The sequence below is a fragment of the Acipenser ruthenus genome, chromosome 15 (assembly GCF_902713425.1).
Source record: "Acipenser ruthenus chromosome 15, fAciRut3.2 maternal haplotype, whole genome shotgun sequence".
Taxonomy (NCBI): domain Eukaryota; kingdom Metazoa; phylum Chordata; class Actinopteri; order Acipenseriformes; family Acipenseridae; genus Acipenser; species Acipenser ruthenus.
The window spans coordinates 19,328,855-19,350,182 of record NC_081203.1 but is presented as its reverse complement, the minus strand read 5'-3'; the positions used below and the strand labels follow the sequence as shown (position 1 = coordinate 19,350,182).

General features: G+C 38.3%; 1 protein-coding gene across 10 annotated transcripts in view; it reads left to right on the top strand.

Moving 5' to 3' along the window:
- The window catches only part of LOC117422535 (alpha-(1,6)-fucosyltransferase), a 193,623-nt gene that overhangs the window by 51,756 nt on the left and 120,539 nt on the right, over nt 1–21,328 (top strand). For 2 of the 10 annotated variants that reach the window (XM_058987336.1, XM_058987334.1), the window contains exons 2-3: nt 7,152–7,227; nt 20,975–21,035. The exons of 2 other annotated variants lie outside the window; for them this stretch is intronic. The gene's annotated coding sequence lies outside the window, so the exon portion shown is untranslated. Of the gene's footprint in view, nt 1–7,151; nt 7,228–15,510; nt 15,554–20,974; nt 21,036–21,328 lie in introns of those variants that run through there. 6 more of the 10 variants (XM_058987343.1, XM_058987339.1, XM_058987337.1 and 3 more) reach the window with 4 other exon arrangements.

The following is a 21,328-nucleotide window of genomic DNA, read 5'->3' as shown; positions in this document are numbered from 1 at the left end:
ACGCTCGGCCAATTGAGCGCTGCCCCCTGGAAGCTCCTGTCCACGGTCGGCTGTGGAATAGCCTGGACTCAAACTCGCGACGTCCAGGCGAAATGTTTGTCAAATAATTGTATCTGCTTCTTTTAGTGTTATTGTAGACAAACTAAAGTGTATTAACTGTCAATGTACTACTTATAGAACAACGTTATAGAACAATGTTATACTATAGAACAACGAAGGAATGAAGGAAACTACCAAGTCTGAAAAAAAACACTCAACATACATATGCAGTACAAGCTCAAATTGCAGTCTAAGGGTAGACACACACATGCATGGTATACTGTATCTGTTGGCTGTTTGTTAACATGTAACTTAACTTCAGCAAGTGGTTAAATGCATATTAATGACATACTTATTTATGCCAATCAAAATGCAGCGTTATCAGAATATCTATTGAAGGATATGCAGATCTAACAAGACTACAAACTGGTTTGGCATGTATTCCACCCAATGCCAGTCTGTGACAACTGGTCCCTGGTTTCTTGTCAGAACGGTTAAATACATGGCAACATCTGATCTGCCAGAAGCACATCACTTATTAGCACTGATTTACCTAAATACAAAAAAGCCATTACAAGCATATTTGCATTACAATAAATCATTGTGTCCCGAAGAAACAGGTTTCTACATCTCTCTTCCAAAGTGCGTTTCACATTCATTTCTGAAAAAAGTCTTATTGCATTTTAGATTTGAAATCATGCAATATAATTTGTCATCTTCACCACTTCATATGTTTAGTAGCACCTCTCTGTGGCACAGCCTACATCTCTGTTTACAGGTATGACAACAGCAGCCTAAGAAAACATATTTGCAATTAAAAATGCAAGCTGTCATTTAATGCCAGAAGAATGTAATGTTCCTTTTCTATTCAGAAGCGTGCAAGCATGCCTGTGAGACATGTGCCTGTTATGTGGTTTGCTGCAGAAACACAAAATAAACAAACACTTTCATATTCTGCTCTCTGTCCATACCAAGCTGTCATTTTTAGATCAGTTGAAATTATCAAGCTGAGGTACCAGCCGTGGTCAAAATATGTATATTTACAACTCGGCACCTGCAGTGTCTGTACCAACACCTGCTTCTGAAAGACCCAGATGGAGAGTTGATAAGTGCAGATCACTGATCACATGGTATTGCTTCCCTCTATGGCATAATGTATATTTAGCCAGTAAGTTGGGGTAAATTGGAAAAAACTAACAAAGATTAAAAAAAAAAACATAGTACACATTAACCAAACTAATTGGGACCGAAGGGTGTTTGGATAATCAAATTGTTTGGATAACAACTGGGAAATATGACTTTCCAAATCAGGAAACCTCCTAAATAAGTCAACCCTTTTACCTGTAAATATATAACATGCAGTAAATACCAGAGATTGGGGCTGAATTGTGCATTTTCTGTGACAACAGTGTAGAAGAGCACAGCCCACATCGAGATAGGTTAACTGATTATAGAGGAGAAACCTCTAAATGGAGCGAGGTAGGCAACTTCACGCAGGCAATAAAAATGTGCATTATGAATATCATATGGGAGATACTGAAATTGAAGAAGGAATCTATGAAAAAGACCTAGGAGTTTATGTGGACTCGGAGATGTCTTCATCTAGACAATGTGGGGAAGCTATAAAAAAGGCCAACAAGATGCTCGGATATATTGTGAAAAGTGCTGAATTTAACTCAAGGGAAGTAATGTTAAAATTTTACAATGCATTAGTAAGACCTAATCTAGAATATTGTGTTCAGTTCCGGTCACGTCATTACAAAAAGGATATTGCTGCTCTAGAAAGAGTGCAAAGAAGAGCAACCAGAATTATCCCGGGTTTAAAAGGCATGTCGTTTGCAGACAGGCTAAAATAACTGAATCTATTCAGTCTTGAACAAAGAAGACTACGCGGTGATCTGATTCAAGCATTCAAAATTCTAAAAGGTATTGACCCGGGGGACTTTTTCAACCTGAAAAAATAAACAAGGACCGGGGGTCACAAATGGAGATTAGATAAAGGGGCATTCAGAACAGAAAATAGGAGGCACAACTCCCCAGTAATGTTGTTGAAGCTGACACCCTGGGATCCTTCAAGAAGCTGCTTGATGAGACTCTGGGATCAATAATCTACTAACAACCAAACGAGCAAGATGGGCCGAATGGCCTCCTCTCGTTTGTAAACTTTCTTATGTTCTAAGAGGCTGTTCAGATCGGTGTTTGATAATCAGGGTTGGGATAATTAGGTGTTCGGGGGCTACTGTATTTTGAATTTTAAACTCCTTTATCTTTAATGTATCTCTTAATTTTCAATGCCCGCGCAAACAGTGTGTGACATTGTACTGCACATTAAAAGGGGGGATTGCAAGGACAGGATCGACCATGGATTCATTGGGTGGGGTACCACAGTCAAGATGCATGATGTCATGGTGTGCGAGAAAACCAGGGAATCCCTGGGAACACATGAAGAGTTTGCATTTTGTTGCTTCATGTTTTTTTAATCATAAAATGTTATTATGATGTATAATAATATCCAGATGCATGTTTTCAGTTATATTTGAAGGGTTTTTTGTTGATCCTGTTTCCAATTGAAGGCAATAGCTGAAACTTTTGTCTTCTTGACAAGAGAATTAATGATCGTGATGATTAATGATTCCTATATTTCTTAGTCTTGCGTTTTTATATATTGCATAGAAATACAGCTGGAGAACTGAAGCCACACTGCAGTTTGGAATATGACTGCAGATCTACTGCATTGCACTCCATTAAAAAGCATTTATTTGTTGGCCTAGTTTGAAGGGCACACAATCCCTAGTACACTTGAACAAGGTTGAATGAGATGGAAGCACAAGCACCTGGTAATTTAGGAGTTGGATATGGGCTTAGTGCAGCTACTTAAGCAGACACTGTAGGCATCAGCTTCTTGAAATTGTTCTTAATTCAGTTTTAAGCTAAATCCTTCCATTGTTTCATGTTACTGCTGTTTAACTATTAGCTCTTTGTAATGTGTAAAGGTAATTATAGACTGGGCAATGAAGCCAGTACCAGTGCATTTAGAAGCACCAACAAAATGAAGACAAAATAGAGGTTATGTCTGTGACCTCACGCCTTGAATCTGTGAAAGCTAAAATTCTACAGTGCTGAATACTAAGGGTTTGATTTGATCAACCTGTAGCCAGCCAAGCCATGACTGATTATTTTAGAGAATCTAATAGGATTTAGGAATGACCTTGGATTGTATCAGCCACCTATTTGTGGTTGTCCAGGGATTACCACTACAAATTAGCGGATGAGGCTAAAATAATTCCCTAAATCAACAACCCCTAGCCTTTGGTACTGGCAAAGCAATGCAAGTTAATTTTATTTTAAATTGTTAAGTATTGCAATACAAATGAGTATAATTTAATTATCCCTGCCATCTGTAAAACCTGTCTTTGATTACAGTGACATATCATTCAAGCTTTTATACTGTGAGCGTTCGTTTGTATTCTTGTCGTACAAGAGTTATACAGTTTGTTATTCAGTGTTAAAAATGAACACTAAAGTTTGAGTATTGGCGGCTACAGATACTGTATCCTGCTAATACAAACTGCTTTATATTCCAGCCATGTTTTCATAACAAAATATATTCTGATAGCAGCTGTAGAAACTTCAATTTCAGAAAAAAAACATGCATTGGTAGTTTTTATTCAATTGGCTATTACTTATTTTTTAATAAAGTATGAAAACATAAAAACAAAGACTAGACAAGTATAGTGCAGATAACCTTCAAAATAAATCACTGATCTGAACAGGGTGCAATCCCAACTGGTTCACTGTAATAAGGTTACATTATGTCTACCTAAAACCCTATATCCAATTTTTTTTACTACAAAAACAAACCAGCGTACATGTTTTGCGTAACAATCAAAATATCTTCCTGGGGACAAATGATTCTACAGGGGCTATTTAAATTGATATTAAAAATCTGCTGATCGTTAGAGAGAATTCCACATTCAAAGACATGCATGCTTTACCAAGGCCCACAAACCAGCTTTGAACATCTGTTCTAATTGCAGAATAAGAACATTAAACCAGCAGTTTGCTTATGTTGAAGACGGAGTTTCATAATGTGCATCTGGTGTACAAGAAACATTTCTGCCAATGGTTTTGGTCATGTGCTGTGTACAGCTAAGCTACCACGCAAAGGGAATTGTTAGAAATTGCACCATCAGCATTAAATAAAATTCACGGAACAGGAGCAAGTGCTGCAAGGAATAAGCCCTGGGACTTGAAATAGAAATGATGTGCATGTGAGTTTAGGAGATGACATGCTTTGGAAGATGATATGCTTTCCCTTCAGCTCACTGAGAGACGCCCTCGCGGAGGTGAGACTGAACTGATCAGCCCCCGTGGCTGGGAAGCCAGCATTACTTCCCCCAAGGGGAAATAAAGAGAAGGATAGAGGATATATCTGAGAAGACTAGAAGTCGCCCCAACTAACAAGGAACGCCTATGCTTCGGGAGATCGGCATGTCCAGACCTCTGAGGGGGGACCGAACCGTTCGGGGCTCCAAGGCTGGAGAAGCATGTATGCTGGCCACAAGGGGAACAAGTGATAAAAAATGGATATTTGAAAAGTGCAGGGTTGCCCCCTGGCTCAGAGAGATACCACTCTTGCCGAGGTGAGACTGAACCGATCGGCCTGCTGCCCCAGGGGAACCTGGAATGATGGCGAGATTGTTAAGATTTGACCGAGGGTCCCCTCTGGCTCTCGGAGGTTGAGGCCATCTCGGCTGGGCCTATGGTTCGGAAGTGATGTCGCTTGCCCCCAAAAGAGAACCCCGGATCCCCGTATCTGCGCCACCAATGCAAAAAAAATAAAATTATTAAAAATTAAAAAGAAGGGTTAGTAAAGAAACCTAGGTTAATAGTGACAATCAATACTGTAGGATTTTTTTTAAAAAATAACCCTTTGCGGCCCATTGTCGGACTGGGTCCGACATTGCAATTATTCCTCACAGGTCCTTTGTCGGACTGGGTCCGACCATTATAGCAACGCAATAAACGGGTGTCTAGTCATTTTTTCTCCGGAAAAAGCCGAGAAAACCATTCAGTTGCCGAGTGGGAGCGACAGGAGCCAAGACAAGTCGAAAAAAAAAAAAAAGGCGTATCTCATGATTAGTCATACATGGTATCAGATAACGGGGCGGTCATAGTAAACAAGCTGGCTGAGTGTGTCAGCGCACAGAGACTATCATGGACATTTGCAGAGCTTTTTTGAGATGTTATAGTAATAAAATAATGACTTGGATCACATTATTGAGGAGTTTGGTGATAAAACGAGCGATCCGGAGATGATCGATCGGTATGTACGACTATTATTATTATTATTATTATTATTATTATTATTATTATTTATTTCTTACATAGGTGAACGCTATAGCAAATGAAAGGGTGGGGCGGGGCTGGAGATGCCTAGTGAGTGCTTTGTTGATATGCAGGGCCATTTAAACCAGTTTGACTGTGGAAAAAAATACTTTTAAACCGCGTGTCTAAAATTAAAAGCGCGTGTGAAAATTAATTAGACCTGACGTGCGATTAATAAATGGACCGCAAAGGGTTAAGGACAAACCTCATCCTTAATTGGGAGGGAAAAAACCTTAATTGGGAGGAAACCTCTGGGGCCCTCTCCGGGCATACTAGTAATATTATGTTGGTCCGAATAAATATCAGAAAGTGAATAACTAACTATTTAATGTATATGAATACTTTCTTCTACCTAGTGTAGTATCAAATATTTTAAAATGAAAATACATGTTTTCCATATCATACTCTTTTGAAACTGCACATTGTAGACCTATCTACAATAGTGAATGGAAGTGCACAGCAGGTAAGATTTATGAAAGCCCTTTGTTAGCTACAAACACTTTCGGTGGATAACTCGTCGTCATTGTGGTGTTCATAAAGTGAAGCTGGAAAGACATTGTTAAACCCAGGTGCTGTACTTCTGCAGTGATGTTATAATCAATGTGCTCATTTAAAGGAGTGCTAACCAAGGCTTTAAAAAGGTCCCCCTTTTATTGAGCTGAACAAAGAATGGAGAATGATCTGCAAATGGAGAGGTCTGTCGGTAACTTTGCGTTTTTGTTATTTCCAATGTTTATGCATGTGCAGAGTGTCAATAAAAGGGTGTCCGCACATCTGAAGAATACTATTAAGAAAGGAAAACAATGGTCTAAGTGGCCACAGTCACATATTTCACAGGAGCCAGAAGCCCTGGTAACAGTTTCAAGTGCTGTGTTCGATTGACTGGTCAGTTGTAAGTGTGGGATTCAGTCTGCATAGAAGACTGACCATACAAGACTTTCACTTCCATTAGAAGTGCACTAAATCAATCAAGCATGCAGCTTTTGATGTACTTGTGCAGCACCAAGACTGACATTCATTTGTTTCAGTAGAATTATGTGTTCTGCCCAATAATAAAGAACCAAAAAGAAAGAGCATGACTAGGTCTATAACCTCAAACACTCCAATAAATTCTTAGGTAAAACCGCAAGAGTGTCAAGTATACAAACATTTCTGCTAATGCCTTTATCAGTGTTTTGAATGTCTATTTGGTGGGATTTCTTTGAGGTTTTAGCTCTGTGACAATGTAGTACAAAGCATCTTCTTTTTCTTCTGCATCTTGTGCATTGTTGATGGGGAGGACATTATACCCATAATTAAAACCGTTTAACGATCGTCAAGGATTACCTTCTTTACCTGATTTATCCCTCTAGCTAGGTTGTAGGTTGAGGTGTTAAGTGGCTTTTGGATGCTGTCTAAAATAACTGGCCATCTGCTAGTGAAACACAGATAATTTGGACTGTCAGGTTTTACTTCAGTTTTTTTTTTTAATTTAAATTTAAATTGCGGTGTGTGTGTTTAATATACAGAGCTGTGCTTTCCTGACTTTTCCTAAATATATAATTACCCTAACAAAAAGAATCACATAGCTGCAAAAATTTGTGTAAACTTTACAATTTAGTTTACTGCAGTTCTAGTATTCTGCTTACTGGAATTCATTGGAAACTTGGAAGCCCCAGTAGAACAGTACAGAGGGTTGAGAATGACGATCTCCACTGTAATACTGAATATTGTTTCTTTTTCAGAGTTTGAAGTCCTGTATTTGAGGAGTGGCTGTTTTAACTGCGGCCATTTGGATTTTGAAAGTTACAGAACAACACGGTAAGCTTGGACCAACTGAGATAAGAGGTTCTTGAACTACTAAGGATTTTTTTTAAAAGAAGTCAGAGGCAGGTGTTAGACTGATTTAGTAGTGTGAGAGTTGGAATCGAAGCTGCAGGGTTTTGGATACGGTGTCAATTAAAATCGGGGTACTTGAGAATGCCTGCAAGCAAAGAGTGGAAAAAATCAATTCCAGTTGAAAAATAGATGTCTTTACAACAGATCAGACTTCAGTCTCCAATTCGGGATCAATGCATAGAACCGCTTGGGTATTGAAACATCACACCAACAGCACTTACAATGCCAGTAAATACAGAAAACACGTTGTAACCGAGCAAGCAGTCAGTTCTGGGTAGTGCCTACATGGGTACTTTACTTACACAATGGTGTGTATTTCTCCACATTTGCTGGTATATTTTCAGGGCAGTTTAAAATGGTATTGAAAATGAATGGTTTAATCATTGGCCCTATGGGTAGCAGAGCACCATTTAAATAAGAACATAAAGTTTACAAACGAGAGGAGGTCATTCGGCCCATCTTGCTCGTTTGGTTGTTAGTAGCGTATTGATCCCAGAATCTCATCAAGCAGCTTCTTGAAGGATCCCAGGGTGTCAGCTTCAACAACATTACTGGGGAGTTGGTTCCAGACCCTCACAATTCTCTGTGTAAAAAAGTGCCTCCTATTTTCTGTTCTGAATGACACTTTATCTAATCTCCTTTTGTGACCCCTGGTCCTTGTTTCTTTTTTCAGGTCGAAAAAGTCCCCTGGGTCAACACTGTCAATACCTTTTAGGATTTTGAATGCTTGAATCAGATCACCGTGTAGTCTTCTTTGTTCAAGACTGAATAGATTAAATTATTTTAGCCATTATAAGCCATAATCATTCCTAGTTATCCCCCAACATGTACAGCAGGTGAGCTTTGTTCTATTGCTAGACTGTATTCCATTATACTCCTTTGTAGTTTGAGTTGAAATAATTTATTTTATGTATTTTTGTTGAGTACCCTGTCCAGTTATCCAGCTGGAGGCCTTGGGGAAAGAAATGACTTTAGCACCTGGCTTTATTTGTCTCCCACTGTGATGGCCATTTTCTGTGCATTAAACTGGATTTTTCAATTTTGTTCTAATTATCGGAAATTTGTCCACCTTTTTATTATTATATATATATATAGTTTCACATTTCAAATTAGCAATATCATTTTTCTAGACTTAATATCACCGCTGAAACATAAATGTTTTAAACTTACAAATCTATAATTGTTATATTCCATGACCATTTTTATTATTGCCTAATTTTGCTTTGGAGGCCTATTTTGTTGTGTATTGTATTTGACTACCATGCCCTATAGTTGATTATTTGACTCCTTTAGTAAGGTATAGCTGTGAAGGATTCAGAGCTTAGTGTTAGGGGAATATTACTAGGGGAAAAAAAAAATCAAGACAATTTCACTCAGTATCTGTCCAGCAATGTCTGTAGGCAACAATAAAGAGCATAGCAATCTAGTATAAACACACATTAAAAAGCATAGCAACCTAGTATAAACACACATTAAAAAGGTGCAGAAACCATTTTTGTAATTTATTTTCATTTACTGTGCTGTTTCTGTGCATTTTCAAAGTACTGAGTGTTGGGCTGCACTTTTTCATGAGCTACATAAGTCGACGCTGGCATTGTAAATGTTAAGTGATTCAATTGAAAAGGCTGTATTTTGAGAACTTTATGTAGGTGGGGAGTTACTAGTAGCTTTGTAGTCACAAGGTTCAGCTGTTGCTAGGGGCAATGTGTAAAAATATCATTTGTACAAGCCATTAAGGTACCTCATTTAGCAAGGTGTTTACAGCTAAATGCATTTTGCACCACATTTGCATCAACAGTGATTTTCCTTTCACTGTAGAAAAAATACTGCATGCAGTAGAAAACCTCAAGGTTTGTCATTTATATCCTTTATATATCTACCTGCATGAAGTATGAGAATTTCAGTTTTCGGTCAGCAAATAGGGATATAGAAACAATAGGCACTTGTGTGAAAATAGACCACTTTGTGCTTTAATTAGGCATCTTAAACAACTTCTAAAAAGTCTCATGCATTTTACCATTTGTGGCTATGTGTTCCTTTTCACTTACTATTGTAAATGAATTGCATGCGTGGCCTATTAAATTAATCAATTAAATTACACACTAATTTGCCTATTTTGACAATTTTCCAAGATTCAGTTCCAGTGGTTTGATTTCATATGCACAAGAAATCAAAACAAAAGCACTAGGTATTCTAATACATTTGCACACTGCTGTATATTAAACTTGGTGTAAACAGCTTGATAAATATGTCGCCCTTTGAGGTACTGATTTTAAAAATAGTGAGCAGTAAGCAATACCTGTATTTTGATGCTAAGCAGCTGATTCCAGAATTGTCTAGGCAACGCTTGTTTGTTATGTCTTGGCTAATTCTGAAGCCAAAATAGTTGATTGATTAGGAGTGGTGGGGACTACAAAGTGGTATCGGAGCTTTGAAGATTGCAATCTTTGATTCTGCTCCTACACTGCTCCAAACATATCAAGCATGTGTGTATGCAAGCATTCAGACACTCATTTCCAGTATGCATTATTGCAGTGAGTCGTGGTGATCACACATCTAATGCAATTTATACATATCACTGGAGTAATGTATGGACGCTGTCTTGAACCCTGTGTTTTTACACAACATGCACTAAGAATCCTTTATTAACAATCCTTGACATTGAGAACTACTTGCAATACAAAGATAATTATGTGAAAAACACAGGACTCATCGATAAGGATTCAGAACAGAGTTCAGTTAATGCAGTTAAAGAAAGCAGTGTATATTCAATTGACCTAAACAGCAGCAAATCGAAGACTGTCACTGATTAGCACACGCTCCCCAATCGAGCAGCTTAACCACTCTACAGAAAGAGCCTGGTACAATACAAAGGAGCCCTTGTAACATCATATTTGGGAGTTATGTAAAGCACGATAAATGTGTTTTCATATTTGGTACATAGCTGTGTTCTATAGTTTTTCTCAATTAAGATTCACTGTCGGTGTTCCATGTTTCATTCACAGTACATTTTTACAGCTGCTTAATCTCTGGCTAAATCAAATCATAAGCCAATTGCTCCCTCCACAGTATGTAAGTGTATGATATGGGAAATTTGACAATGTTATTCTCTAGATTTCTGAGTTACTTTTGATTTATGGCGTTGTCTAATAAACCATTTTTTGGCCATATTTCAGAAACTGTTAAAATGTGGCCACAATTTACGCTTTTTCCTCCATGTATACAAAGCATTCTGTCAGATGATTTTGCCGTATAGGGATGCACCATGGAAGCTTTGTTTTTGTTCACAGTTAAAAGAAAGAGTTCAGATAGATTTTGTTCAGGTTATTAAACTTCATCATTATCCCCTGGCTATTTCCATATTTCCTTGTACATTAAGCAAAACCGCGCCTGATTTTTAAATCTTGGTTCAGAGCTTACAGAACCAGTCTTTCCTATCTGCAAAGAAGCAGCTGTGGCAGCAGAAGCCCCTAAGGTACTGACTGCACACCAGGAGCACCAACACAGATCAACAAGCAGATTTTATTCATCTCAATGATGAGTAAATGAAACTTAAGCAACTTGCATGTGAACATTTCAAGATGAGTGGAAGGGACAAGGCAGGGCAAGGGAAGTCATGCAGAATTGGAGATCTTCATTTTCGTCTTCTGCATGCTTAGGGTTTATATTCTTTAAACAAGATTCTCTGCAGTTCTGCCTTCAGTCAAAGAACTGGAACGCATTGAAAGAAGCATGATGTTACATCGACCATTAATATACCAAATTAATTTCTCTTTGAAAAAATCAGAACACAAGCTGTATTTGTCATTTTAATACATAGCATTTAGATTTTACTTCTGCGGTTAACAAAATTAGAGTAAGTTATCATAACAATATAAATAGACATTTAAACAAAAAACAAACAAACGGTAGGCGTCAGTTAAGAAGGGTCCATAAAATTACAAGTAGCCTGTCCTCAAATGAGGATTTAATGGGATAAGGAACATTGTTTAAAAACAGAAAACCTTCAACAAGATAAAACCTTGTTTTGTTGAACAACAAGAGTGCCTGGTGCCACATAACAATAAAACAAAAACTATTCACAAACAATACACAATTCCAGCCAAATAGCCAATATCCCTGTTTGCAGAGTTATGGCTCCTCTGTAGGTTCAGTATGGTCTGTTCGAAATAACTGGAACCAAGAAATGCACAGAACATTTACCCAGCCAGTCCATTAGAACTTCCCACTGATCCCTGTCAAATATACACTTCATTATTAAGAATACTTACTTGGACTAATGCTGATCACTATAAATACTTTTATTAGATATATTAACTAATTTGATCTATTAAATGCAACGTAGGCAAGAGAATAAATATTACTATAAAACTTCAAACTTGGTAGAATCTGAGACCTACTGTACAACCAGCAGAGCTCTAAAGATTAAACGAGCGATTGCATTTGTGGATTAGCACCAGTTATGGATTGTGTAGGAATTTAGCGCCTGTCCCTTTGTTGGGTATCCTGGATCCTGTTGGATCCTGATTCTCCTTGGATATAGATATAGAGCTGTTTGCTTTATTTTTTTATTTTTATTTTTTTAAGTCTCTCTATAGTCTAGAGATGTTTATATTGTGACAAAGCTCTTGCTGGGTAAGCAAACTTGTACACAAATCGGTATGGGAGACACACACAAGAAGGTACAGTCACAAATAAAGTTAGTTCCAACAAGATGGTGCTTGTATGTTTATTACCTTGTGCCGTGTTGGACACACGGCCCACAGGGTCAGGGATATCAAGGGTCAGTTCACAAATCTGGTTCACAGCCAGTAGGGCTCTCAGTCGGTCCAGGTCATACACAGTAAATCAATTCAAAAATCCACAAAACAGTACTTGCACACTCCGCAATGCCTCACCACCTTCTACTCCTCTCTCTCCTCACTTCCTGGTCTGTGTTGACCCTTTTTATATTGGCAGGCCACGCCCCATGGCTGTTGTGGGTGTGGCTGCCACGCCTCGGCACATTGCTCTGGCTGTTGGGGCTTGTTGCGAATTGTAGTCCCCCCTCTGGTTGCAATCCAGTGAGAGGACAGAGCCCTGTTAGCAGTTCCGCTCTCACATACTTGCCATTTATAACACGGCCCCTTGGTTTGTCACTATATATATATATATATATATATATATATATATATATATATATATATATATATATAATAAATTCTGCATTGATAGTAAATTGGTAATATTTTGTATACTACTGCACCCAAAGGACAAGTTACTAATTCAACGTATTATATTTTACATGCATTTGAAGAGTTTTAGGGATCTATTCAGGGATATCAAGAAAGCTAGGGGTCTAAGTGGGGTAAAATAGTCAGCATCCCATGCCGTTGTGCAATTCTTCCCAATAATACTTTCTGGAGGGCAGCTTGTGTCTGTTCGTGCTATTTCCATGCTTCCTATAACATGAGAGTTCTGAGAATTAACTTTTAAAACAAAGTTTCCTCTTATTCTGATGAGATCATCACAAAATAAACCATCTTCTTATTTAGTTCTGAGCTGTCAGCTCATTTTCAACATTTCCTGCATCCCAAAATTGGCGGGAGTCTGGCCACAAACCGCGATGGTCTGCTTCCTAAACCTCAAGCTAAAGAAAGCTCTGGCCTTCATGCTAATGTCAGTAAAGAAGGGAAATTGCAAAACACAGTATCATGTTCCATTCCCTGTCAAACAAGCAAAGCTAACTGAATTTTGAGAACACTGAGGGGTGGCATACTCAAGGCCTGGAGGATGAACTGGGCCCCAGGGCAGTTTTATCATTTGATGGGATTTTAATGTATGCCTTACGTAAGAGACAGTGAGGCAGCTGAAAGGCAGTTTAATGCAATGCATGTCACTATATTACATGTTAATGATACTGCACGTTCCTCACAATCCCCCAAATAGAAGTGAAAACAAAAGTAGCAGAACATTTATTTTCTGTCCATCTCATTAAATAGGAAATTACAACCACTGATAACATGGAATTTGACACTCCTGGTCAAATTCTGTTGATCGATAAAAAGCTACAGGTATGAATACCACCGCGTTTAGATAACAACTAAAACCAGTGAGCACACATCCTTTATCACAGTTTCCCATAGTAAAAGCATAGCAAACTAATAAAGCATGTTAAGCATTGTAAAGCCCAGAGTGGTATGGTAAAAAAAAAAAAAAGAATTAAACCATGTGAAACTATGGACAAGGCATAGGGAAACTGCACAATTACCAAGCATTTTTTACTGTGGTAAACATTTACAAGGACTGTGTAGAGACCTCATAATCTCACTATTAGAAATTGATGCTGAAAAAAATCTATACTATAAGATTAATACAAGTTTCCTTGTTGTGAAAGTCGGTTAAGGATGGTATTTGTTCAACGTGCTGCAATTTCCATTTTCCTTTTATGTTCCACATGACCGAATGAAAAAAAAATGTAACAGTGATAATGTTTTTCACCTTTTATATTTGCAGATGCTACACTATTTGTACAATGATACAAATATGTAGCTACTGGTGCCAGTAATTAGGTTTGTATCCTCGTTTAAACATGTACTTCTATTCTCTTAACCCTTTGCAGTCCATTTATTAAGTGCGCGTCCGGTCCAATTTATTTTCACACTCGCAGTTAATTTTAGACGCGCTGTTTTAAAGTGTTTTTTTTCCACAGTCAAACGGGTTTAAAAGGCCCTGCATATCAACAAAGCACTCACTAGGCTTCTCCAGCCCCGCCACACCCTTTCTTTCGCTATCGCTTTCACATATGCCAAGAAATAAAAAATAAGTCGTACATACCGATCAATCATCTCCTGATCACTCGTTTTATCACCAAACTCCTCAATAATGCAATCCAAGTCATTATTTTATTACTATAACATCTCAAAAAAGCTCTGCAAATGTCCGTGATATTCTCTGTGCGCTGATTCAGTAACAGCCAGCTTGTTTCCTTATGACCGCCCTTATGTAATGCCAGGGGCAGGTATGACTATTCATGAGATACGCCTATTTTTTTTTTTTTTTTTTTTTTTTTTTATCGGCTTGTCTCGGCTCCTGTTGCTCCCATTCGGCCATTGAATGGTTTTCTCGGCTTTTTCCTAAGAAAAAACGACTAGAAACCAGTTTTTTGCATTTTTTTTATGATGTCGGACAGGGTCAGACAATGGATCGGATAGGAATAATTGCAATGTTGGACCAGGTCCGACAATGGACCGCAAAGGGTTAATGATGTTTAAAAAGGCAAAACTGTTCAATTAAAGTTAGTTTCCAAATTTTTTTTTACACCCACAATTGTCTTTGGGTGGAAGCTGGTACAAGGCACTGTTGTATGTTTTGTCTGTGTCTCTTTTTCCAAATCTGCAAGCACTTGTGTTTTTTATTTTATTTATTTATTTATACAGAAGATTGACCCCTTGAGACAAGGCACAATTAACAAGAGGTCCTGTTAGACAATAAAGCAATTAAATACAAGCAACATAATAAATACATGTGTGCTTCAAACTTAGTCAACAGGCTACAAAAAACAATCACATAAATAAGATAGTTTTAGCCTTGTGGTCGCTGGGATTCTGTTCAGCCCAGTCTTTTGCAGTTCTCTGTGCAGCACGATTCATCCGGTAGTTCAGGTGGAAGTGGTTAACAGGTGTTGCTGGGTACCAAAATAAACTAAAGCAAATTAACATAGCTGTATTTCTGACCTTTTTATAAACACAATATGGTCCTGCATCAGAGCCCATCCTTCTCTTCCTCCTCCACTGTCTAGAACTGGTAACTTAACAAGAAAATGACTGTCAAACACTATTTTAGCAATAGAACTGATTTAGATTTACAATAATAGCCTCAGTTTTCATATACTACGATCGATTAAACATGGAACTGAATGCCACTGAGTCAGCATATGATCGCATTTCAAACACAAAATGGGTATAAATGATAGACTTCCCAGCTGATCAATATTGGTTAAAGCTTTTCTAAATGTTAATTAGTACTAAACTAAGCAGACATTTACATGTTTAAAGATGCCTTATACACGACTGATGATCTGTTATTATAAATATGTTCTTTGTGACAGTCTGAAGAAGCCTTGATAATTACCGGATTTTATATTTGATTCATGTTCTCACTCATTATATTCCAGTGTGACAGTTTCCATATAAAAATAGCCTTCCCAAGGGAACTTAACAACATAATCCTGAAGCAGTGATTTTTACCAGAGGCTGTTTGTTGGCAGGTATGTTTTTAATGTAACATTGTGAAATCTCTATACAAACCTTCTCACAGTCCCTCATTAACCATGTTTAGAACAGTGGACCTCCCATGCTTTACTAAATCTAAGAACACCAAAAAAAACACCATTTCAGCTGCCAAGTATTGCCACAACAGACTTGTACATAGAGACATGAAAGGGGTTATTTTCTCCAACCTGTGTGTAAAGTTTCGTTTCAGTTTTATTTTGTGTTCTCAACATTTGTGTGTGGGTTATAGCTAAACTATAGCCATTTTGTTACAAGTTACATGAGGTCAGGTTACAGTGACTGCACAGTGATTTGGGATGGTTACAGGAGATCAAGTTTTCGGAAAACTAATGTATTCAGAAAACTGAATCAGAAAATTCGATTTCTAAAAATGACCCTTTTCTGTGTTTACATGACTTGGAATAGAAATTACAATGCTGATAAATTCAACTGTATGGATTCAATTTTTCAGAAAACGCAGAGCATTTGAGCGAACTCTGCAGTGAGTAGGATGGAACAGACTCGGTTCAGTCTGCAGTAAAACTGAGGCCTGATTATAACCTTGGCAAAGCTGCACATTCTCATGCTGTATTCAACAGAGTATTATCTTATACATCACTTTTGTTCTAATTCCCCCGCGTGTGCAAACTGTCCACTCCTTGCAACAGCTCATCCTTTTCTTCATACAAGCTACTGTACCTTACATACGGTACTGTGTAAATGTTCAAACTGTTTCACAATCTTTGTGACTTTTGTAACCTCCAGACTAAGGGCCTCATTCACTAAACGGCAGTAAATGACCAGAATTACCGCGTGGCAGGAGGAAGCCACACTGCGTGCAAAAATGAACCAGCACTAGATCTATGAAACATTAAGGACAAAATAAATGTGCTCCATTGTATACGACTAAGCATAGACGTAAAGAGCTAAGGAGGCTGTGTGGTCCAGTTATTAAAGAAAAGGGCTTGTAACCAGGAGGTCCCCAGTTCAAATCCCAGCTCACTCACTGACTCATTGTGTGACCCTGAGCAAGTCACTTAACCTCCTTGTGCTCCGTCATTCTGGTGAGTCGTTATTGTAAGTGGATCAACAGCTGATGCATAGTTCACATACCCTAGTTAGTCGCCTTGGATAAAGGTGTTTGCTAAATAAACTACTACTACTACTACTACTACTACTACTACTACTACTACTACTACTAATAAATAATAATAGTATTTCTCCCTCTGTTACATTGTCTGTTATTACAAGGCAGACACACAATTGAAATCCATGACATTCTCCACAAGCGTCTTAATGATATCCTGACCTACTACTGTTGTGTGGTTAAAGTCAAGATGCAGTGTATCTACTAAGTAAGCAGTAAGTTCCTCTGAATTAGCAGTTGTAAAGCTCTGTGGGATGAAAATGTACAAAACACAGTTGCCTTGATCATCAGTGTCCTCGTCGCATACAACGCAAACAGACTCGGAATCGTTCATTTTGCCATTTAAATATTCTTTGTGTGCTGCATACACTTTAGGGAGATAGTCTTGTGTGTCACTCAGTATGTTTACATGGCACAATTATTCAGAATATTGTATGTGGAATACTAGAATGTTCTGAATGCTCTGTATACATGCAGGCGGAATTCTTATTCTTTTCATATTCTGTGTTTCCATGGTAAATGGAATATTCCTTTTATGCCATTAACGCATGCATACCTTGCTTCCCACTGCAAACCAAGAGTGCTGATTGTAGTTTAACCAAGCACATCATCAACAGAGTCTACAGTAAACACATGTACAGTAGAAGAATAACCATAGTAAATAAATAAAGCAAATACTGTGTGTGTATATATAAAATGGCATCACATGCATAGTTGTTTTTTCAAATCAACACTAAACAACCATTTTAAACTTCCTGCCTCTGACTGACATGTTAAGTCATTATACAGTATGAGGAATTCACCAATCATGAGGCCAGTATTTGTTTGACCCCGTTGCCGTAGTAACCAAATGCACGGCATTGACTGTGTACTTAATAAAAGTTTGAAACGAACAGGAAGTGAAGAGTAATGTAAAATACTGTAGGAAAATAAAATGCATATTTTTCATGGTAGGCAGTCACGATTTCTGTGAAATTCGTGATATCTTCAATTTTCCGGGGCCCTACATATAAGGCTAGTATGATCTGTGCTCAGGCTGTATCTAGTTATTACCTCCTCCTCACACAGCCCTAGTAACGTCTGCCTGGTCCGAAATACTCTCTCCCTGACTCTTCTCGCTCTCCTGTGCAGCTCTTCTGCTGGTTCTATGACACCTCCTGGTTTCAATAAGCGGTACTTTTAACACACGCTGAGGCACCTAGTAAAGTTAGCGTCTAAGTGAATATGGTTTGCATATCAAATACCTTCCTCGCGGTGTTTTGTGATGTAATTTGCATACATTTCCACACATTAACATTATTCATTGTATTTAAATGACTCGAACGCGGTACTTTTTCCACGCGCTAGGTTGCCTGCCACGGGTTAGTGAGTACAGCAGGTGTACAAAGCATTCAGTAAAGGGGCTTACTGTGTGCAAAACACGGTACTGCTGTTTAGTGCATGAGGCCCTGAATGTTCAGTCTGGGGGTAGACAACCTCAGAAGCTCCAGCCCAGGTGTTGGCCATTACTTACTAATCTGAACCAATTAAAACTGAAAAAGTCGGCAGAAAGATTCTTTCATTCCTCAAATATTGTTTGGGAATCACTGCCAGAATCTTTGAATACAGGGACTCCCCTGTTGCATTACATCGTTGTAGTCAATTTTCACAAAATGAAATGCAGTTGTCAAAATAATGCAGTTTTCAGAGCTTGATGGGGTTGACTTGGAAACATATTTGCTCATTTAGAAAATCTAGGACAAATTCTCATTTGATATGCCCACGCTACCTAAATAATGTGCAAACAACACAAGTTGCAACCACAGATGTAACGGTCGTGCATTATGTAGACACAGTAGGGTGACAAGGGTAATAGTTACTTGAAATGTCCCTAAGAAACTCTGCTTCCTTCCCTCTTTTCCTGCCTAATGTTAAAGTAATGCTAAACCAATATGCAATAGATTCTCTCTATTTGCAAGTACTGTATGGAGAGTTCAGTGCCTGCAGGAGACTGATCCCTTGTCAAATGAAGAATGATGATGTCAAATGAATCTCCTGTTTGCTGTTTAGCCTATAGCCAGTGCTCCAGCCCGTGCCACAGATGAGTTGCAGCTGTCTTGGAGACACCCTAGAGACTGTGTGTATGGGGGGGGGGGGGGGGGTTGTGTGCATTGCATTTTGAAGAATCAGACATTTCCAGCGTGTTTTGTACTTAGCCACCACGATGGGTGTGGCACCATTTTATTTTTTATGAGCGTAGGTTAGCGTAGCTTATTTTGCAAACCTCAAAGCTTCTCCATTTGTATTTGTTTTTTGATGAGTAATGTAAGAAATTAATGAAAGAAATGGGATGTCGTCTTGCTTTTCTCAGTGCATATAATAGTACTGTGTGTAACAATGTGCACATGCATGTCTTAGTTATATTTTGTGCCCCTTGTTCCCAGTGCAGCCGTTGTCATTTATTACCTGTTCGAAATGTACTTATTTTAATTAAGAGTTCCCAATGTCTTTACGCAGTCCTTCACTTTCACATAATCTAATTTTTTAAAGCGATTTTTCCACTTAAAGGAAAGTTTTGAAAGCACGCTGGCATCTTGCTAAAGGCACTATCCTGGTAAAACGTTTAAAATAAATAAATGGAAATGCTTGATGTCATGACTGCTGTGTTCTTTTCATGGTTTGCTGAGTGCCTCTTTGGGAATGACGGGCAGTTTATAAATAAAGCTGGTCTGCTTTCTCTTTTTTCAATTCCAAATGGCTTCTTTGGTCATAGATTTACTCAGATGATGGGGTCTGGTAATCTCATCTCCAGGCGCTATGGTTTTGGTAATAGCCTCTAAATATTCCCTGTCGTGAATATGGGCAGTTTAGTCTGACGTTGCTTGGCACAGTGAGATTTAAAGTCTGGTTATAACGTTTTTTTCTTAAAGCGGCAGTGTTTCGTACAGTATGTACTTCATTTTAATGTTAGGATTCCATTCTGTTTTAGAGCATATAGATTAAAATGACATTTTAATGTGTGTGTTTTTTCATGTCCCTAATTATTTGATGCTGCTTGCAATCATTCAGAGCGGTTCTGGGTTTTCTCGCTCCAATATTGAGATCTCATTTGTTACTAAATCTTACCTGGCCTTGAGCTTGTCTGGAGCCGAACCCCAGTCCTCATTCCAATCAAATGTGACAATCTGACCTTTCAGCTCTAATCCTCTCTACATTTATATAGTCAGAGTAGGCATGTCTACCTGAGTTCAAAGGTGATTTATATCAAAATAAAAATAAATATGTAACAGCAATATCGTCAGGGCATTTGTAAGCACATTTTTTTCATATGGAGAACCACATATCTAATTAACACAAGTGATTAAGAGGGGATGTAAATGCAAATGTATTTGTTACAAAACTATGTCACTTTATTATGTTCATAAAAATTATAATAGCAAACAATGGCATTTACATTTTAGCAGTTAAATATTTCTCCATCTGCAGAACTGATGAGTAAATAGCAATAGGGATGTATCTTAGCTGTAACTCACAACAGAACCAGCTTTTTTACTTGGATACGTGTAATCCCCTCCCTCTGTGTCCTTTGGCTATATCCGCAATGCTCCGGCTGCTCCAGAAGTCTCACAACATGCAAGATATTACATTTCTCATCGCCCATGACCTGCAGTGCAGACAGAGGACCCGGGGAGCTCCTGTGGGCATCTGGTGGCATTTTGAAACTCGTAACAGCGTGCTACTAGGAGCTGAAGCTGCACTCTGCGCACGGGGCACAACCTTGAAGCTGTGGCCCTCCCCGAAGATTTATTCTTAGTGTGGCTCAGAGCTGTTATTGAATGCAGGGTGAGGGACTGGCAGCACAGAGACAGTGTCCTGTACTACATCGTTCCCATTCTAGACCCCAGAGGCAGAAAAAAGCAATAATTATGGCACACATAAAATATTTTTTATTTAGAGAATGTACTTTTTACAAAATGGTGGTAATTTGCTTGGAAAAATGCTTTACAACAAAGTATAATAGAAAATGAACACACTTGAACCATCAAGCCCCCAAAGTTAGGATATGCTAGCAGTTGTTTCATGCTGCATAACTGTATGGATTGCTATGAAAAGGTGTTGTCTTTAACTTGGCCATACACCTTTTATAGACCCTTTCAGTACCTTTGCAACTGCCTCTGCTGATATTGGAGGAATTAGAAATTCAAAAAGATAAAGCTGGTTGCTTCAGCTACTTGAACACAGTACATAACAGTGATCTCAAATGATCGCTGTCTTGTTTTTTTTTTTTAAGTGAAAGAACACATCCACCGTATACAAGACAACTTGAACCTTGAAAAGAATAAACACGCAAGGTAAGTACATTTTTTCTAAAACATCTTTGTAGAGGTTGTTTTACTTGTAAGCGCCTGTGGCCGTGTGCCCCGCCCCTGTGCGTATCTTTGGGTTTCATGTTGTCTGTTATATATGGATATAGTGGTACACGCGATATAAATGGATCTGTGTAGCACGAGTGACTTAAAATATACAGTTGTATTTAGGCACGGGGATTGCACAATCACTTCACGTACAGATAAAGTATGTAATAGTATGTGAGCACAGGGATTGCACAAATTAGTTCATGTGCTGGGATTCAAGTGAATGATTA